The sequence below is a fragment of the Girardinichthys multiradiatus genome, chromosome 9 (genome assembly GCF_021462225.1).
Source record: "Girardinichthys multiradiatus isolate DD_20200921_A chromosome 9, DD_fGirMul_XY1, whole genome shotgun sequence".
NCBI classification, from domain to species: domain Eukaryota; kingdom Metazoa; phylum Chordata; class Actinopteri; order Cyprinodontiformes; family Goodeidae; genus Girardinichthys; species Girardinichthys multiradiatus.
The window spans coordinates 13536547-13555978 of NC_061802.1; positions in this window are offsets into that span (position 1 = coordinate 13536547).

A 19432-nucleotide genomic window follows, 5' to 3' on the forward strand; every position below is an offset into this window, starting at 1 on the left:
CCAGAGAAGTCCCCAGTAGAGACGCTGTATCTACAAGCCGAGTGAAGCGGTTTTCCCTGCCTGAGAGAAGGACAACAGGAGCCGCATCACCGTGGTTACAGTAACGTGCAGTTTGGCCGCCCGACAGAAATGCCGCCACTCCCCACAGCTAAGGAGGTTAGCTGTAGCTAACCGTTTAATGACTGTGGACGTTTCTTTAAACTTCCGCCTTGGACGACATTCCTCACCACAGTTCATGAGGTTAAGTGTTTGGGCAGAATAATATAGAACTGATTTAGATTGAAATGGTCTAAACATTTTCCATTTTATGAAGTTTGGATTTGTGTTCTTTGTGTGTTTTTAAAGTTAAGACAAACTTTACTTGAAGGGTGATTTTAAACAGAAGATTGATCATAACGCGCCGTCTGCGCTTATGCATTTTAAGCCTTTAATTGACGGTATTTTTAAAGGTGTGTGTTTGATTCTGGTGCTAAGCTATCAACCTCCTTTGTTAGCTTCAACTGCTAACAGCTAAGGACACGTGCTAGCTGCCAAATAATATTTACCCAGAAAGGTTTAGTTTTCAATCCAGTAAATAATGTGTAACATCATTTTACTAAATTTGATAACTAAGTAAACACCATTAAGTCCCATTTCTCCAGAAAGATTTGGCTCTTTTCCAAAATATGTCCTTAAATGTTTTACAATTCCCTTAATAATATTTATTTAAATATTATTTTAATAAATAAAGGCAGCTAATGAGACCCCGTTGAGAATTAGTCATCCAGAAGGTTGGTTTTATTCAGCAGATCATTCTTAAAACATTTTAGTCAGTCAGTCGGTCAGTCAGTCATTTTCTACCGCTTATTCCATAGTGGGTCGCGGGATTATTTTATTAAAATAATATTTTATCTGATCTTGCATTGTGAAGGGTTGTCTAAGTTAGTTCCAAGACTAACTTAATGTCACTTCCAGATTCTTCAAGATAATCCTTGGTTCTCAAACATAAACATGGCATGGTAATGTTACATCACTCTTTTCGGTCATGATTTTCAATCATCTCTCATCAACTTTATATTGTACATAGCTCATTAGTCTTCCCTATTCTTTAATTCTGGTTATTAGTTAGTTGGATTGTTTTAGCATAGTAAAGAGTTTGTTGATTGAAATATGTTTGACTGAGTTGACTTATTTTTGTTAATAAATTCTTGTATTTTAAGAAATTGTGTGAATTCATTCCATGTTTGTGCAGAGATTTGCTGTTCAATAATGTCAGAGCTTGGCTCATCCTTTTCGATTTTGTCCTAATACCACCACCTTACTGGGCTGGTATTCACCGGACAACCCTTAACAGACCGAAATATTATTTGATAAAATATTAAAATATTAATATTAAATATTAAATAATATTCTCAGATTAATAATTTTAACACCAGGATCCTGTTTGTAGACTTCAGCTCAACCCTCAACACCATCATACCACACATCCTCCACCAGAAGCTCACCCAGTTCAACATCCCAGCCTCCACTTGTCAGTGGATCAACTGCTTCCTGACGGACCGACAGCAGAAGGTGAGACTGGGGAGCATCTTCTCCTGCAGCAGAACAATAAGTACTGGTGCCCCCCAGGGGTGTATTCTATCCCCACTTCTCTTTTCCCTGTACACAAATGACTGCACCTCATCGGACTCGTCCGTGAAGCTCCTGAGGTTTGCAGACGACATGACTGTCATTGGTCTGATCCAGGACGGTGATGAGTCTGCATACAGACAGAAGGTGGATTAGCTGATACACTGGTGTTGTCAGAACTACCTGGAACTCAACCCACTCAAGACTGTGGAAATGGTGGTTGACTTTCGGAGAACACCATCCCCATACATTCCCCTCACCATCCTCAACAACACAGTGTCAGCTGTGGGCCACTTCAGGTTCCTAGGAACCACCATCTCTGAGGACCTGAGACGATCTTCACACATAGACACTGTTCGGAAGAAGGCCCAGCAGAGACTGTACTTCCTGAGGCAACTCAAGAAGTTCAACCTTCCACAGGAGCTGCTGGTCATCTTCTACCCTGCCATCATTCAGTCTGTCCTGTCTTCATCCATCTCAGTGTGGTTTTTCCACAAAACAGGACAGGTCCAGACTGCAACAAATAATCAGGAATGCAGAGAGAATAATCAGGGCTGACCTTCCCTCCATCCAGGACTTATACAGGTCTAGGGTCAGCAACAGAGCTGCTAAAATCTCTGCAGACCCCACACGCACTGCACACAAACTGTTCAGTATTTTACCCTCAGGCCATCGCTACAGAGCTCTGTTTACTAAAACCAGCCGCCACAGAGACAGTTTCTTCCCCCAGGCTGTTTCTCTGATGAACATTTAATAGAGTACCAAACAACCTCATACTGAAGTCTCAATTCCACCTTGTATATGTGTATATTGTATATACAGGGGTCGGACAATGAAACTGAAACACCTGGTTTTAGACCACAATAATTTATTAGTATTGTGTAGGGCCTCCTTTTGTGGCCAATACAGCGTCAATTCGTCTTGGGAAAGACATATATAAGTCCTACACAGTGGTCAGAGGGATTTTAAGCCATTCTTCTTGCAGGATAGTGGCCAGGTCACTACGTGATACTGGTGGAGGAAAACGTTTCCTGACTCGCTCCTACAAAACACCCCAAAGTGGCTCAATAATATTTAGATCTGGTGACTGTGCAGGCCATGGGAGATGTTCAACTTCACTTTCATGTTCATCAAACCAATCTTTCACCAGTCTTGCTGTGTGTATTGGTGCATTGTCATCCTGATTCACGGCACCGCCTTCAGGATACAATGTTTGAACCATTGGATGCACATGGTCCTCAAGAATGGTTCGGTAGTCCTTGGCAGTGACGCGCCCATCTAGCACAAGTATTGGGCCAAGGGAATGCCATGATATGGCAGCCCAAACCATCACTGATCCACCCCCATGTTTCACTCTGGGCATGCAACAGTCTGGGTGGTACGCTTCTTTGGGGCTTCTCCACACCGTAACTCTCCCGGATGTGGGAAAAACAGTAAAGGTGGACTCATCAGAGAACAATACATGTTTCACATTGTCCACAGCCCAAGATTTGCGGTCCTTGCACCATTGAAACCGACGTTTGGCATTGGCATGAGTGACCAAAGGTTTGGCTATAGCAGCCCGGCTGTGTATATTGACCCTGTGGAGCTCCCGACGGACAGTTCTGGTGGAAACATGAAAGTTGAGGTGCACATTTAATTCTGCCTTGATATGGGCAGCCGTGGTTTTATGTTTTTTGGATACAATCCGGGTTAGCACCCGAACATCCCTTTCAGACAGCTTCCTCTTGCGTCCACAGTTAATCCTGTTGGATGTGGTTCGTCCTTCTTGGTGGTATGCTGACATTACCCTGGATACCGTGGCTCTTGATACATCACAAAGACTTGCTGTCTTGGTCACAGATGCGCCAGCAAGATGTGCACAAACAATTTGTCCTCTTTTGACCTCTGGTATGTCACCCATAATGTTGTGTGCATTTCAATATTTTGAGCAAAACTGTGCTCTTATCCTGCTAATTGAACCTTCACACTCTGCCTTTACTGGTGCAATGTGCAATCAATGAAGACTGGCTACCAGGCGGGTCCAATTTAGCCATGAAACATCCCACACTAAAATGACAGGTGTTTCAGTTTCATTGTCCAACCCCTGTATGTATTTAAGGACATAAAGATATATGCAGAATATATCTTATAACGCAAAAAAAAAAAAGAAACCCTGAGAGCAAAGTTTACCTGAGTCAAATTCCTTGTTTGTTGTATGTACGAACTTGGCAATAAAGCTGATTCTGATTTAAATAAATCTTTCTGAGCAATGGAAACAGAAGGCACCCAAATTCCCCAGGATTCATTTTACCAGGGTATAACAAATCCTAGGGCTTTAAATCCCAGAGCTTTTGGTGGAAAAGGGGCTAAGGAAACAACCAGAGAGAGACAAATACTAACCTAATAGGAATAATCTAGAATATACAGACACAATATACAAAATATAGGAACTATAGAACTAAGGAACTAAGAAACTAAATACAAAGGAATAAACGAATAATGTAAGAACTGACACTTAATGGATACAAAGAAGTACACAGCAAAACTGTAAAAACAATAATAAATACCACAAGAGTGATCAGAACAAAAACAAATGAAAACCAAAACCCAAACACAAGTGGATCATGACAGTTCTATTAACTTCATATTAATCAGCTGTCACCCAGCAACATTGGCTTTTTTTGGTGTTCATTTGTTGCTTGGTGTGCAATTATTCTAAGTAGTGTTTAGGACTAATCATAATGATTTTTAAAACATTTTACAGTTTTATAGGCTTATGAAAACCTGTTTTGAAATCAAAAATGTCAAATTTTCTTCAGCAAGAAATTGTGTAGGTTATATGGTTTTGTAATTGGCCGTTGACCACTCCAAACTTATCATTAGAAACATACAGTGTTGGACCATGTTTTGCTGAATATTGGACCATTTGTACGTTGCTGGACGCCACTATGCCTTTCCAACATCATCGGCCATTTTGTACCACAGCATAGTCTGCTCCTACAAATCCCAGTGGGCACCAGGGCTGATAGGACGGGGACGGCCCAAGTCTGACGTCACAGGAGACTTTTTAGGAAGGTGGCCCCTTTAAGGAGGTGCTTTTCAGCTTGGGACCTACACACGGTTACCGACATCTGAAGCAGCATTCTGGAGAAGAAGTCCCACATGGATTTTCATTCATTCTCCTCATTGGCCAACGAGAAAACTAAGCGAATTAAGCTTACAGGAATAAGAAGGCTTGTAAGTTTTCATCTTTACCGATCGAAGATGTGGGTTTAACACGTAACCAAAAAACCACAGAGTTTTAAGGAGACTGATTGCCACCCCTGTTTTTGTTCCAGTCGACTGCTGATGGTCAGATCATATTTTCCCCTTTTGCCAAGGTGGCCAGAGGACGGAGATTGACCGCTCTTCTTGGAATTAACTGCGGACGCGCACTAACTCCCCCCCACCTCTCTCACTCTGCTCAGAGAAGACTTCAACAAGTAAAATCCACTCTTTTATTTTTTTTTATTTCTTTATTAGGAATAGAGTGGGCAGGGTAGAGTAGGTTTTAGTGCGATTTAGAATTGCCACTTATAGTCTAATGTGTTCTGAATTGTATGTGCATGCCATTGTTTTTGAAACTTGATTGCTGTTGAACTCTGAAGCCGTTGCGCTTCTCAAGTTGTGTTTTTACTGTGTGACACCTGGCGCAGTTAAAATTGGACTGCTATAATAACTTCCTGGTGAAAATCAACCATATTTTTGTCTTCGACACTTCATGTTTTATTAGTTGCCGCCAAAAAGTTTACAACCCTTTGTGTGCTCGGACATCCCTAGCGGTGGGGGATGTTTTATGGCTCACAGTAACTAAGCTACACTTTCTGGCGGGCCGTTCCCCAAAACTCCGCTCAGCGTCACATTATCACTCGTTTGCCGTAACTTCTGGTTTGATTCCATACACACCCACTGCTGTCTGTTTTATTTTGTTTAGTTAGATATTTTACCCCTTTTGTGTAGAACTTTGCATGTTTGATTAGGTGAAGATTATTGAATTGGAAAATGAATGGTATCAGGGCTGTTGATTTAATAAATATTCACATAGATAAAGAGAAGGCGTTTGTGTTTATTTTGTGCAAGAGTGATTTGTCAGTCAAAATAAGGTTAAAGTTCCCCACCTTTTGGCAGAAACGGTTGATTAAACAGTGACATCTAATAATAGTTACCAACTATTACCAAGAATTTAATAATTGTAATTATCAAAGGCTTTGAGCCACAATTACAACATCAGAGGACATCTCTGGTTTCAATTCATAAATAGGATTTTTGGTTAAGAAATTAATTTTCTCAAATTATGATTTTTAATTATAATTCTTGATAAATATTAATTAATCAATAATCATAATCCCAACAAAAGAAAATCAAAGACATACCTGGAATGTGTTATGCTTTAGTGATTCTAATAAGCTGGATACTTATTTTTTTCGCCAAGGTTTCTCCCTAATACAATAAATTTAAAGCCTTAGGATATCAAGTTCAGCTATTAAGTCTATCATGTTAATTTGACCCAAACCCAGCCTACATTGCACTCCTTAAAACATGACAAAAAAGGCTCAAAACAGAAAGGAAAATGCAATATTTATCTGGTTTTAAACAATAAACTGCAGATAAATGGATGCAGGTGCCAGAAGAGAGGTGCAACAATCTAAATTAAAAATGAGTCTTCTTAAGTATTTAAATATATTTGTATTTTGACCTTTATTACTTTACTCTTTTATGAGGAAATATACTAATCATTCGAGACCTATTTTAAGATCCCTTGCAGTTATTTGTTACTGCATATTTAAGAACTGAGAAACCAAAACACTCAGCAGAAAGCACTCAACATCTGCACTTTGGAAAGCTCATGTGTCCCTAAAAAACATTTATAATACTACACAACACTTTCCAGTGGCCTGAATAAGCTTTTTTGCAGGGTAAAAGGAATTGATTGCCTGCCTCCAAGCGCAGACGCTGAAAAGAAAATGTTGACAACTGCAAACTGTCCTTTTTAAAATATAGCACACCGAGCTCAGAATTTGGAAATAGCTTCTTTAATAAAAGACCTCTACGCCTTGGACCACGACAGCATTTTTTTAACCTTGTGTCGGACTTAGACATAGCCTTAAACACTACTCTGCTGCTTTTTGTCCCTGCTGTTTTTCTTCTTTGGACCCTTAGCCTCTACCTGTGAACCCCTACTTCCATCAGCCTTGTTTCCACTGCTTTAAATTGGCAGACGAGAGCTGTCAAACTCTTACCGGTACTCTCACAGTGGTCTTCATCCGTGAGACAGAGACCTTTTAATTGACGTCTCATCTGTTCACTTGCTGCTTCTTGCCAAAATAAGGACCCAGCATTACTGAGGTTTAAATGAGTAAGGTAGATTGAGACTAGACTGAATAACAACACAATGTAAATTAACATCAAGCTGAAATGTTTGACAATAAATTCATTTGAGACAGCAGAGGGGGAAGGTTAAGGTAAAGTCTTTGTTGAAAACTAACCACTTGGTTAATGACGGATTTTTTTTCAAAAGTGAAAAAGAAAATATCCATCCATCCATCTATTCATTTTCTATGCCCCACTTAATCCAAACAGGGTAGCAGGGCACCTGGTCCTTATCTACAGACAACAGGCAAGGTAAAAAGAAAATATATGAGCATATAATATTTAAAAGTGTGACATTCTGATCTCATGAAGCACATTTAAAATGTTTTAAATGTGTTTATTAGCTACCAGGGTACAGATGCCCCAAAATTATGTTATAAATTCATACAACAATGTACTGTAATTAAATAATTCACCTCAAATTCACCACAAATCTACTTAAAATGTTTTTTTTTACTTTCTAATTCCGGTTATACCCTCTCAACACTAGATGTCCATGTAATGAATACATTTTTTTTTGGCAATTTTAGGTCAGCCGCTCCTTTTCTTTATTTAGCTTGGATTAACTAAAAATTATACTTTTACACCCCATGTCCTGTCCTAAACAAAGATGGTGAAAGTCAGACTTGATTTGTTCATTTGATCAAACCAAACACATTTTAACCCACATTAAGACATCAGTGGACAGGTTTATGTTCTCCTTTTTTTTACTTCTCAACCACATTATCGTGTTATTTAGATGGAAAATAATGTAATCTGAGGTTAGAATAGAATAATTCTTAATTTGTTCCTCACTGGAAAAATTCCCAGTAGTCAATTCAGTTTGATTCACAAATGCTTTATTAATCCCAAAGAGAGATTACATGTTGTTGTACATTTTGTAAATCATATTATGAAAATATTTCCCAAGGTTAAGGGAAACTAGCGACATCAGCTCACTATAAAATTATTTTACACCGGACCTATAAGCAGCATTAGCTATTGAAATGACACGCGAGTCTATTCCACACCGTTTCTATCTTATTGACAGATGGATTTCCAAGCCTCATAGAGGAAGTGAGAGCATGATAAAGCTTATCTGTTCTGGTACTCAGCAGCTTGTAAAACAGTGCTGGAACAAGTGCAATCTCTGTGGTGATAGATTACAGCCCTGGTGTTAGCTCAGCATTCACGCTAGCCAAGCAAGACAATGAGATTGCTCTCAGGCGTATCATAGATGCCTCACACGCAAAACACTCACCTTTAAATTGGTCGTATAATAACCATGGAGACACACTATCCTACCAAACACAGAAATGTGTTTTATTAATTTGATTTTCTTCATGGTTCACTTTGCCATATATCTGTTCTCATCTCTTATCCTGAACATGTTCAGATTTAGAGAATCTTGTCAAGGTCATCTGTCTGTTGTGCCCCACTTGATAGCATTGGCCTTGCACCTGAGCAGGGGCATTTTTAAAACCCATCCAGCTGTAGAATGCCTTTAAATCTGTAAACACAAGCTGCCCTACTCGGTAATGGAAATTGAACTGTATGTTGTCTTGTTGTGAATAATGAACCACAAATAGCTTTTTATCATTAATGTAGTATGTGATGAGTTCAGTTTTTACCTGATATAGTATGGTGATGGTCATTTATTAATAGCTTTATTTGCAACTGCAGTAGTTCATATTGAAACTAAGAGAAATATTATTCTAATGTCATATATCAAAGGGATGCCCACTTAATACACTGGTCTCAAAGTGGAATTATCCTGGCTTCTTTGACTTACATTCACTAAACCCATAACTTCCAATTATGCTGCAATTGTTGCAACTCTTCAGCTGATAGCAAAATCTTGCAGTAGTACTAGGTTTTGTGGTGAAATTAAGAAAGAGGAAGTGGATACTGTTATTTTATTACTTTAAATGATGTCTAAAATCCTAATGTAATAATAATTTAATTTAAATAATAACAATTAACTTTCATTTTATTTGTTATGTTTTGGCTGGATAAAATACATTTCTGACTTCTTTTGATTGTTGAATGCAGCACTGCATTGCAAAAATGATCATTTGTGAAAACATATTGAGACAAGGTTGGACGGAAGGACGGATGGACGGACAGACAGATAGAATTGTTTTTTTCAGGCCACTGACTGTATGCCTTCTCATAATACAATATAGGATTAAGCCTTTCTTAACACAAACAGCACAGAGGCAAAGAGGCAAATACAGGTCCTTCTCAAAATATTAGCATATTGTGATAAAGTTCATTATTTTCCATAATGTAATGATGAAAATTTAACATTCATATATTTTAGATTCATTGCACACTAACTGAAATATTTCAGGTCTTTTATTGTCTTAATACGGATGATTTTGGCATACAGCTCATGAAAACCCAAAATTCCTATCTCACAAAATTAGCATATCATTAAAAGGGTCAAGCAAGAGGGTAAGACACAGAAAGAAATTTCTGTACGAATAGGCTGTTCCCAGAGTGCTGTATCAAGGCACCTCAGTGGGAAGTCTGTGGGAAGGAAAAAGTGTGGCAGAAAACGCTGCACAACGAGAAGAGGTGACCGGACCCTGAGGAAGATTGTGGAGAAGGGCCGATTCCAGACCTTGGGGGACCTGCGGAAGCAGTGGACTGAGTCTGGAGTAGAAACATCCAGAGCCACCGTGCACAGGCGTGTGCAGGAAATGGGCTGCAGGTACCGCATTCCCCAGACCTGGGCTACAGAGAAGCAGCACTGGACTGTTGCTCAGTGGTCCAAAGTACTTTTTTTGGATGAAAGCAAATTCTGCATGTCATTCGGAAATCAAGGTGCCAGAGTCTGGAGGAAGACTGGGGAGAAGGAAATGCCAAAATGCCAGAAGTCCAGTGTCAAGTACCCACAGTCAGTGATGGTCTGGGGTGCCGTGTCAGCTGCTGGTGTTGGTCCACTGTGTTTTATCAAGGGCAGGGTCAAGGCAGCTAGCTATCAGGAGATTTTGGAGCATTTCATGCTTCCATCTGCTGAAAAGCTTTATGGAGATGAAGATTTCATTTTTCAGCACGACCTGGCACCTGCTCACAGTGCCAAAACCACTGGTAAATGGTTTACTGACCATGGTATCACTGTACTCAATTGGCCTGCCAACTCTCTTGACCTGAACCCCATAGAGAATCTGTGGGATATTGTGAAGAGAACGTTGAGAGACTCAAGACCCAACACTCTAGATGAGCTAAAGGCCGCTATCGAAGCATCCTGGGCCTCCATAAGACCTCAGCAGTGCCACAGGCTGATTGCCTCCATGCCACGCCGCATTGAAGCAGTCATTTCTGCAAAAGGATTCCCGACCAAGTATTGAGTGCATAACTGTACATGATTATTTGAAGGTTGACGTTTTATGTATTAAAAACACTTTTCTTTTTTTGGTCGGATGAAATATGCTAATTTTGTGAGATAGGAATTTTGGGTTTTCATGAGCTGTATGCCAAAATCATCCGTATTAAGACAATAAAAACCTGAAATATTTCAGTTAGTGTGCAATGAATCTAAAATATATGAATGTTAAATATTTTGAGAAGGACCTGTACAGAAAATGAGGCTCTTTCACTAAAACAAACTAACATAATATAGGTCTGAGTACCTCAGCAAATCATTACGCCTGAAATTACCCAGTCTAAGAATGTTTGCCAAGGAATGTAATTGTAAATTAATCAGGCTGTGTTGTGCCTTTCCCACAGGCTCCTGTTGTCTTTCAGTCAACACAAGCAAGCACAGATGTTCACAATGCTGACAGTTGTTAGGAACATCAGTTTTGTTTCTGTTTTTTTACATGCATCCCTATTTCTCTGTTAGAAACCTGGTTCAGCAGATCAGAGATTGGACTAATGGCCTTGAAAATCGAACTAAAAAGGGCAGAGCTGTTTGAATCCTCATTTAACAGATACTTTATTAAAAAGCTTACACTGTCCAGTAACAATGTAGAGCTCTGGGTTTAGAGAGGCAGATGGTATCGGGATCAAGGGCTGTCATGTGCAAGTGTTTGGCACTTTGTGATGTTTTTTTAAAGCACAGTGTGTATCATCCACTCACAATCACAAAAGAGATTTTTTGATTATGGTGTGTTTGGGGTAAGGGAAGCATGAATTAAAGATTCATATCTTATAAAAATACATTTCTTTGCCTTTCATCATGTTGTCTTCCAATGTCTTGTGAAGATGCAATAGAGATGCAGTAGATCAGTACAACCCATCCTGATGATTGTGATGTAAAAGTGTTTTTTTTCCCAAACATGACACAGTCACATTTTTGTATATACAAACCTCAACTTTCCCTTTTCCATTTACTGGTATTAATAGGTTGGACTGTGCCTTGTCTAATCGCAGGAATTCATTTGGGGGAAAGGCAGGCAGCATTAAACGATCTGAGCTGCCTCAGAAGATCAGATAAATCCCTGTGTTCAATAAACCAAAGCGCCTTTCCTGAACGCAATCGTTCTTAACAGGCGGACGAGCACTGATCCTAATCCGGAATATTTGCCGCGCCTAAAGCCAGAAGCTCCATCTGCCACGCTGGCCTCGAATTTGCTCTGCAAAACAAGTGTAATAACAGAGGAAGAAACAGAAAGGATTGGAGCAAATATAATGTATCTATAAAACAAACATTGGAAACTAAGATGTACATTTATGTTCACCCATGATTAAAACTGAAGTGGCGATGTGGAACTCTATAACAGTTCACCGAAACAATTTGCTGATTTCAGTACTGTGTTTAGTTTTTTTAACTTCTTCTTTATCGAATTTATTACATGCATACTTACTGTGTTGTTCTCATCAAGCAAAGCTCAAGCAACAGCCATTGGCTCATTGTATAGTGACTATTCAACTCAACTTTCTACATTTTGTTAGCAGGTTGTTGCTGGAAATGGGAAAACACTTTGCAGGAGAAGCAAAAATAAAAATTTGATTTATAATGGTCAGGTAATTGTAAGGCAGAGCAAGATAGTTATATAGCACAAGGGAATCCAAGGTGCTTAACAGGACAGAAACATAAGTAAAGACAACATAAACATTTTTTTAACTGCTGGGTGAGTACCTTTTAGCTAACATGTACAGGGGGCTTTGACAGAAAAAATAATATGTGACATGCCAAAGACTATTTTGTTGCAACATTTGGTTATAAATAATCTAATAATCTGCATACTGTGATCAGGCATAACATTATGACTACTGACAGGTTAAGTAAATAACAGTGTTAATCTCTTCATGACACCTTTGTGGGTATGATACATTAAGCAGCAACTGAACGTTTTGTTCTCAATTCAACAAGAGCTACTGTAACTCAAACAGCTGTAGAAGTTAAATGTAGTTCTGACAGAAAAATTTCAGAAAAACAGTGCATCACATTTTGCTTGTCTGGGCATGGATTGTTGCAGACCTGTCAAGCTACCTATGCTGAACCCTAATGGCTGTGGCCAAAAGTGTTACTATACAGAAAACAGATCCAAGGGTGGCCTTTTCTGTGAGTGCTTTGCATGCTTTTTGTAACGTTTCCTCCCACTATACAGAACCATTCATGTTAGGTTAACTAGAGTTTCTAAATTGCCTCTATGTAGGAGTCTGTGTAAGAATGGTTTTTAGTCTTAGTTGTTAAAAGCATGGTCCCTCTGATAAGCTGGTGACCTGTCCAGGATATGCCATGGCTTTCTTGACTGCTGGCGATAGACTCTGCGAGCCTGAGTAATAACAAGCAGGGTTAAACAATGAAATCCACCTTCTCATCTTCTCTTCTTGCTTGTTGGGGTAAATTTAATGTATATCTAAAGAACACAAAAAGAATGCTGATTTAGTGATCCAGACCGTGATGTGACAAGATATTTTTAGCTACACATATTGCTGTGAAATAGTTTATGTACAACAGATATATCACCAGTTATTAGCACATAGCATACAAGGGTGTGATCTCCCAGAATGGTTTCTTAAGAACCTTTTCTTCTACGTTGGGTTTTTGCTGCTGGAGCCAGTCACTTATAACAGTTCAGCATTCAGGACCACTTCCCTGGACCTTTGTTGATTGTCCTATCCTGGGTAGTTCATCTGTAGTTCAAGGCCTCCCTTCTTCAACCTATTGCATATAAGTAGCGCTGCTGGACTCCATGCTTGACTTGAACAAGCTATTACTAGGCTTTGTATTTTATAACTCAAATGGCATTGATGTTTATGGTGTAAGATTCTGTTTTTTACAATTCAATTGTGCGGCGCCTGGGGAGCATTCAGGGGCTAAGGGTCTTGCTCAGGGACCCAGAATGGCAGGCTGTGGAATTCGAACCAGGGTACTTATGGCCTCTCCAGGACACAAATGCCCTGCTTTGTAACCACTAGACCACCACTCCCTCTTTATGGCGAATATGGGTGATATCATAGCAGCAGAGACCCATGTAATATGACCCTTCACAGAGCTAGTTGTTAAAAGGCTTTTAGTAAAGCAATGTAGAATACAGCTACATTTAGGCTCTGTCTTTTCTTAAATATTTGCAACATAGGAAGACATTCCTTAATAGAAGCTTTGTATAGCAATTTATTCTTATCTAAATGACTTTTTACAACTATGGCAAGTTTAACATTTGTTCCTATTTAATTCTCCTCCTTGACCATTATCTCAACCCACAATTTATGTCATATTTTATCTCTGCTGTACTAAAGTCTATCTACATGTGTCCTTCCATCAGAAAGCTTAGCTAATGATCCTATCAGTCATGCAGCACTATAATTCATCCTAACATTAATCTCCTTGGAGTAATATTATTTTATTTTGGTGAACTAAGGAGCTAGATGGATAAAAAAATTTCAAATTTTATATAATTGCATCTCATTTCCCCTCCAATTGGGCCCCATCTTTAAATGATGTTCCCTCCTTGAAATAACACAGATTCTATTTTGTCATTTCTGGTGCCATTGTAAACCTCTAATGGCCCTGCAAACATGGTGATTATTACTTTGAGCTATTGCTATGATCAGTTTTTATGTAATAAACTATAACATCGAAAGATGATGAAACAACCTAATGAAATGCAGCCTTGACAGCCAGCTAATTGGTAAAGAAAAAAGAAAAATATTATTTATCAAGTGTGAAAAAGTTTAATATGCACTATTTAAAAAAGGGAAATGAGAAAGAAAAAAGAAAAGAGAACTGATGTGAAAAAAAGAAATACTTGACGCGAGAGAAAGATGCAAGGAATAATTTCTAAATTTAAATCTCAGATGTTGATCTTGTGAGAGTTCTTTTCGCCTCATCTGGGTGATAAGGCCCTGGGCCAAACAGATGTTTCTTGGTCAGGGCTTTTCTTTTATCGTGTCAGGACACACTAAGCCATTGGCATCTCATCACGTCAACATGGGCAATAGTTACACAGGCCAGCATTCATCTATTAAATAACTTGAGACAACTCTACACCCAAGGCTCTGGTGCACATTATGCTTTTATCTATAGTACATTTTCCTTAGGTAAATACAGCGGAAACCAGATATAAAAAGACAGATTCATGTCTTGTTCCTCACTTTCATACATTAAAACCAGATGGAAGATTTGGTTTTGTAATCTTCTGATTGTTGCACAACATTTGAGTTAGTTGTAGGTGCACCGATGTATTTTGAGGCATAACCTTTAACACATTGCTTTATTCTCTTACATCAAGGAAGAGAACATTGTGGGTACAATTTCCAGATGCCTAAATGTGCCATATATATCTCTTTAAACAATTTTACACAAGTGAAAACAGTATATCAATATCAACCAAAATACCATTCTTCTGTGTCCCAAAAATGAAAATGTTTTGGTGTAAAATATGCAAGATTATTTATAATGTTCAATGTGTAAGAGTGGGTGAAGTAAGAATATTGAAACATTTTCAAAACTTACATTTGGTTTCAAAGTAAATTAACTAAAATAGATTAAAATACTTCCCTGTCTTTCACAGAAAGTTATCTTTGACCTTACTGAAGTGTCTCTCATGGTCAGTTTTGATTTATCGAAGAGCTCCAACATTACTCAACCCCTAATACGCTCTCTGTTTCTGAACCCCCAGAGAAAATGAACCTGGTCTATTCTCAAAGCAGATGTCATCAGAGGTTATTTTTGGGCCTAGTTAGTCCATCTTTCTGTCTGCTTTCTAATTTTAAACTTCCCTGTGTGAATCAGTGTTCTTATAATGGCATGTATGTTACATATTCTTGATAAAGAGCTTAACCTGCAACAGTACTCAGTCCCCTAGTGATTTAAATGTAAGGGGCAAATTCGGGGAGCAAACAATTTGTTAAAATAAAACCCATTATTATGTTTTTAGATCAAATCAATATGGAGCAGCAGAGATGACATTATGGGAAGTTGTAAAAGGGGGCTGGGAAGAAGTGTAGTTTTATTTATATATAACCACAAAATAGAGGCTTATATTTCAGTTAACCTCAATTTAAACATTTAGTTGTTTTAAAAGCTTTTAATTATGCTTTAATTAGTTCCATACTGTTCAGCAATATGATAGGAAGAAAAACAACAAACTGTTTTATGTAAGGTCATATTTGATTATTTAAAATATTTTTTTCATTTTAGCTGATCTCTTGGTTCTTCCTCACCTCCGCAATGTGAACACTCATGTTCAGTTTGTGCTGCCCAATAGTTAAGTGGACAAATTAATTTTCTCGTATCATTCCTTTTACTTCTCATGATGACAAGTAAGGCAGTGCCTCACCTGCCTCCCCTGACTGCACATCACTGTGTACAACACATACTTATAGGCCCTTCTTCGTAAAATAAATACACATATCAATTTATCACTTTTATACAGAATTATAACCCTACCCCTTCATATGTGATCCGCTGATGGCAGCTTCGGAGCTTTGCTCTCTCATTTTCCGTGTGTTTTTGTGGTCCTTTCTGCCACCATTCGGTGGTCTCTTTCGGCAGAGAGGAACTTCTAAACAACAGAAAGTCCTCTCTTGGCATTTTTTTCACCATCATTCATTGACGCCAGTTTCAAGGGGATCCTGGCCAGCAGGGCAGCAGCTCTTGTGGGATTTACAACCAGAGACGGTGAAGAGGGAAGGGAGCACGCATGCTCGTGAAGCTCTGACAGTGGGGACTACACACACCCTTGCCTTCAATCCACCTGGCAAATGTGCGTTCCCTGGCCAACAAGATGGACGAACTGCTTCTCCTCACCTGTAAAAACTTCGACCTCTGTAGATCTGCCACCCTCTGCTTTACCGAAACAGACAGAGTCACCTAGAAGTCAACTCCGAGGTGAGCTAGCTTTAAAATACAGTACATGAGATAAGAGTAAGCGCTATATAAATGAAAGAAGAAAAGTACTTAAAAGTTGTTGGTAGTGTGCCGCCGTAAGGACACTGCATTGGGAAGGTTGTATTTCGCCGCAAGGAAATAGTGATAAATTTAGGTTGGATCTCGCCGCAAGGAGATCAGAAACGATGTTGCATAATAAGGGAGCTCATAAACTAAGCTAGGTCAACCATACATATTGCTGAAGGGACATAAATATGTTAAAATACTAACTGTGTGACTGTGTTGTGTGTGTTTGGAGGACTAAGCATTTTAACAGAATCAGCAGGATTCTGCTAGTCCTGTGTTTTCTTTTGCCCAGATTAAAACTACGTACTGGTGACTTTGGAGATTAAGGTCGGATTTCATTCCGGAAAATTAACACCGCTGCGGACTAGTCGCAGTAGGAGGCCGTGTTAATGTCCTCTCCATAAATCTCAAGCCAGTGACCTTTTATCTGGGACATTCATACTACAATTAAACTAACATAAAACATAATGGGGAAGAAAAGAAAAAAGTAAACCTATTGACTTAGAAGGGGATGTAAAGTTTATGGAGAACTATGTAAAAGGAGCAGGTATGATCTGTCATAGATGGAATAAAAAACATGGTTTCTTGGGTAAACTAAATATTAACGATATCTTAAAATTACAAGGGGATTTAAAATTAGAAATAATGAAAACCAAAAAGAGACAAAAGAAAGAACAAAGGAAGGTTGAAAATAAACTCTCAGAAAAATGGTTGGAAAAGAGCAAGCTGAGAGACATACAGAGGCAGGATAAGAGGGAGAAGCGAAAATAAAAGTTAACAGCCGCAGTTTTGGTGTGGCCAGAGGAGGAGACTACAGCTGCCTTCAGAAAGCAGAGGCGGCAGCCTCCAAGAGCGCAGCCGCCTTCTACACAGGCAATGGTACAGCGTGAGGAGGAGGAAGAAGGCATAGCAGCAGCACCTCCTCAAACCCCCGAGAAAAAGCCAGATAAATCAAGCAACCCTTTTAAAACAGAAATATGTACACGATGGCATAAACAATACGGATTTTCAGGTAAATTAATTATCACTGAAATCCTAAAACTACACGGGGATCTTAAACTGGAGATTATGCATTCAAAAGATTCAAGAGACTATAAAAACCTTGCCAGATTATAATTTCAAAGGGGACCTTTCAGTCCCTGAGTGCACACAGTTGATAAACAGATAAAAACAAAAAGATGAATAAAAATAAAAATAAACGACAGGAGCAGCCTTTAACTGACATAGCCATAATAATGAGGCCTAAAGAAAAGCACAGGGAAAAAACTTTCAGCTTAACTGAAAACAAATAAGGGGGGCAGACCACCAACCATCCCAGTTTAGAATACCAAGGTAGCCCCAAATTATAATGGTGTTATACTACCAACAACACCATGATAAAATGCAAAAGATTCATTTTACAGGGAAATTATTCCATATTTGGCTCAGATTGTGTGCATTCTTGATTCTCTCCTCTTTGAGAGAAGTTACATTTCAGCTCTATGAAACGACCTTGACAAAGAGATGCAGCTGCCTGAAAACAAAGATAAAACTTCTGCAAACAGCAGAAGTCTGTCTCTCCTGAAACGTCTGATAAAGATTGTAACTCTACCCTGCATGTGTCAAACTCAAGGTCCGCGGGCCAAAACCGGACCCCAGAAGTTTATTGATTCTCTAGAAGTTGAGCCTTTAATATGGTGATTGTGTGCTTGAATGTTATTTTGTAAATCAATAAGCAGTTTTGTCTACATTCTGCCACAATCTGCCTTTTGAAAATGTTTTGAATCTTGCTCTTTAGTCAGTCAGTCATTTTCTACCGCTTATTCCATAGTGGGTCGCGGGGGAGCTGGTGCCTATCTCCAGCAGTCTATGGGCAAGAGGCGGGGTACACCCTGGACAGGTCGCCAGTCCATCGCAGGGCAACACACAAACAACCATGCACACACTCATTCATACACCTAAGGGCAATTTAGAGTTACCAATTAACCTAACAGGCATGTCTTTGGACTGTGGGAGGAAGCCAGAGTACCCGGTGAGAACCCACGCATGCACGGGGAGAACATGCAAACTCCATGCAGAAAGACCCCAGGCCAGGAATCAAACCCTGGACCTTCTTGCTGCAAGGCAACAGTGCTACCAACTGCGCCACCGTGCAGCCCTCTTGCTCTTTATGTATAAAAAAAAAAAGAAAAATTACACCAGGAGATGAGGAGGCCGTAGGAGGGCAACAATCCAGCAGCAGGACTGCTACCTCCGCTTTTGTGCAAGGAGGAAGAGGAGGAGCACTGTCAGAGCAAAACAAAATGACCACCAGCAGGCCACAAATGTGCATGTGTCTGCACAAACGGTTAGAAACCGACTCCATGAGGATGGTATGAGGGCCCGACGTCCACAAATGGGGGTTGTGCTCACAGCCCAAGACCGTGCAGGACGCTTGGCATTTGCCAGAGAACACCAGGCTTGGCAAATTCGCCACTGGTGCTCTGTGGTCTTCATAGATGAAATCAGGTTCACACTGAGCACATGTGACAGACGTGACTGAGTCTGGAGACACCGTGGAGAGCGATCTGCTGCCTGCAACATCCTTCAGCATGACCGGTTTGACAGTGGGTCAGTAATGGTGTGGGGTGGCATTTCTTTGGAGGGCCACATGGCCCTCCATGTGCTCGCCAGAGGTAGCACGACTGTCATTAGGTACCGAGATGAGATCCTCAGACCCCTTGTGAGACCATATGCTGGTGCGGTTGGGCCTGGGTTCCTCCTAATGCAGGACAATGCTAGACTTCATGTGGCGTCCGGACAGACGGACGGACGGACGGACGGACGGACGGACGGACGGACGGACGGACGGACGGACGGACGGACGGACGGACGGACGGACGGACGGACGGACGGACGGACGGACGGACGGACGGACGGACGGACGGACGGACGGACGGACGGACGGACGGACAGACAGACAGACAGACAGACAGACAGACAGACAGACAGACAGACAGACAGACAGACAGACAGACAGACAGACAGACAGACAGACAGACAGACAGACAGACAGACAGACAGACAGACAGACAGACAGACAGACAGACAGACAGACAGACAGACAGATAGATGATAAAG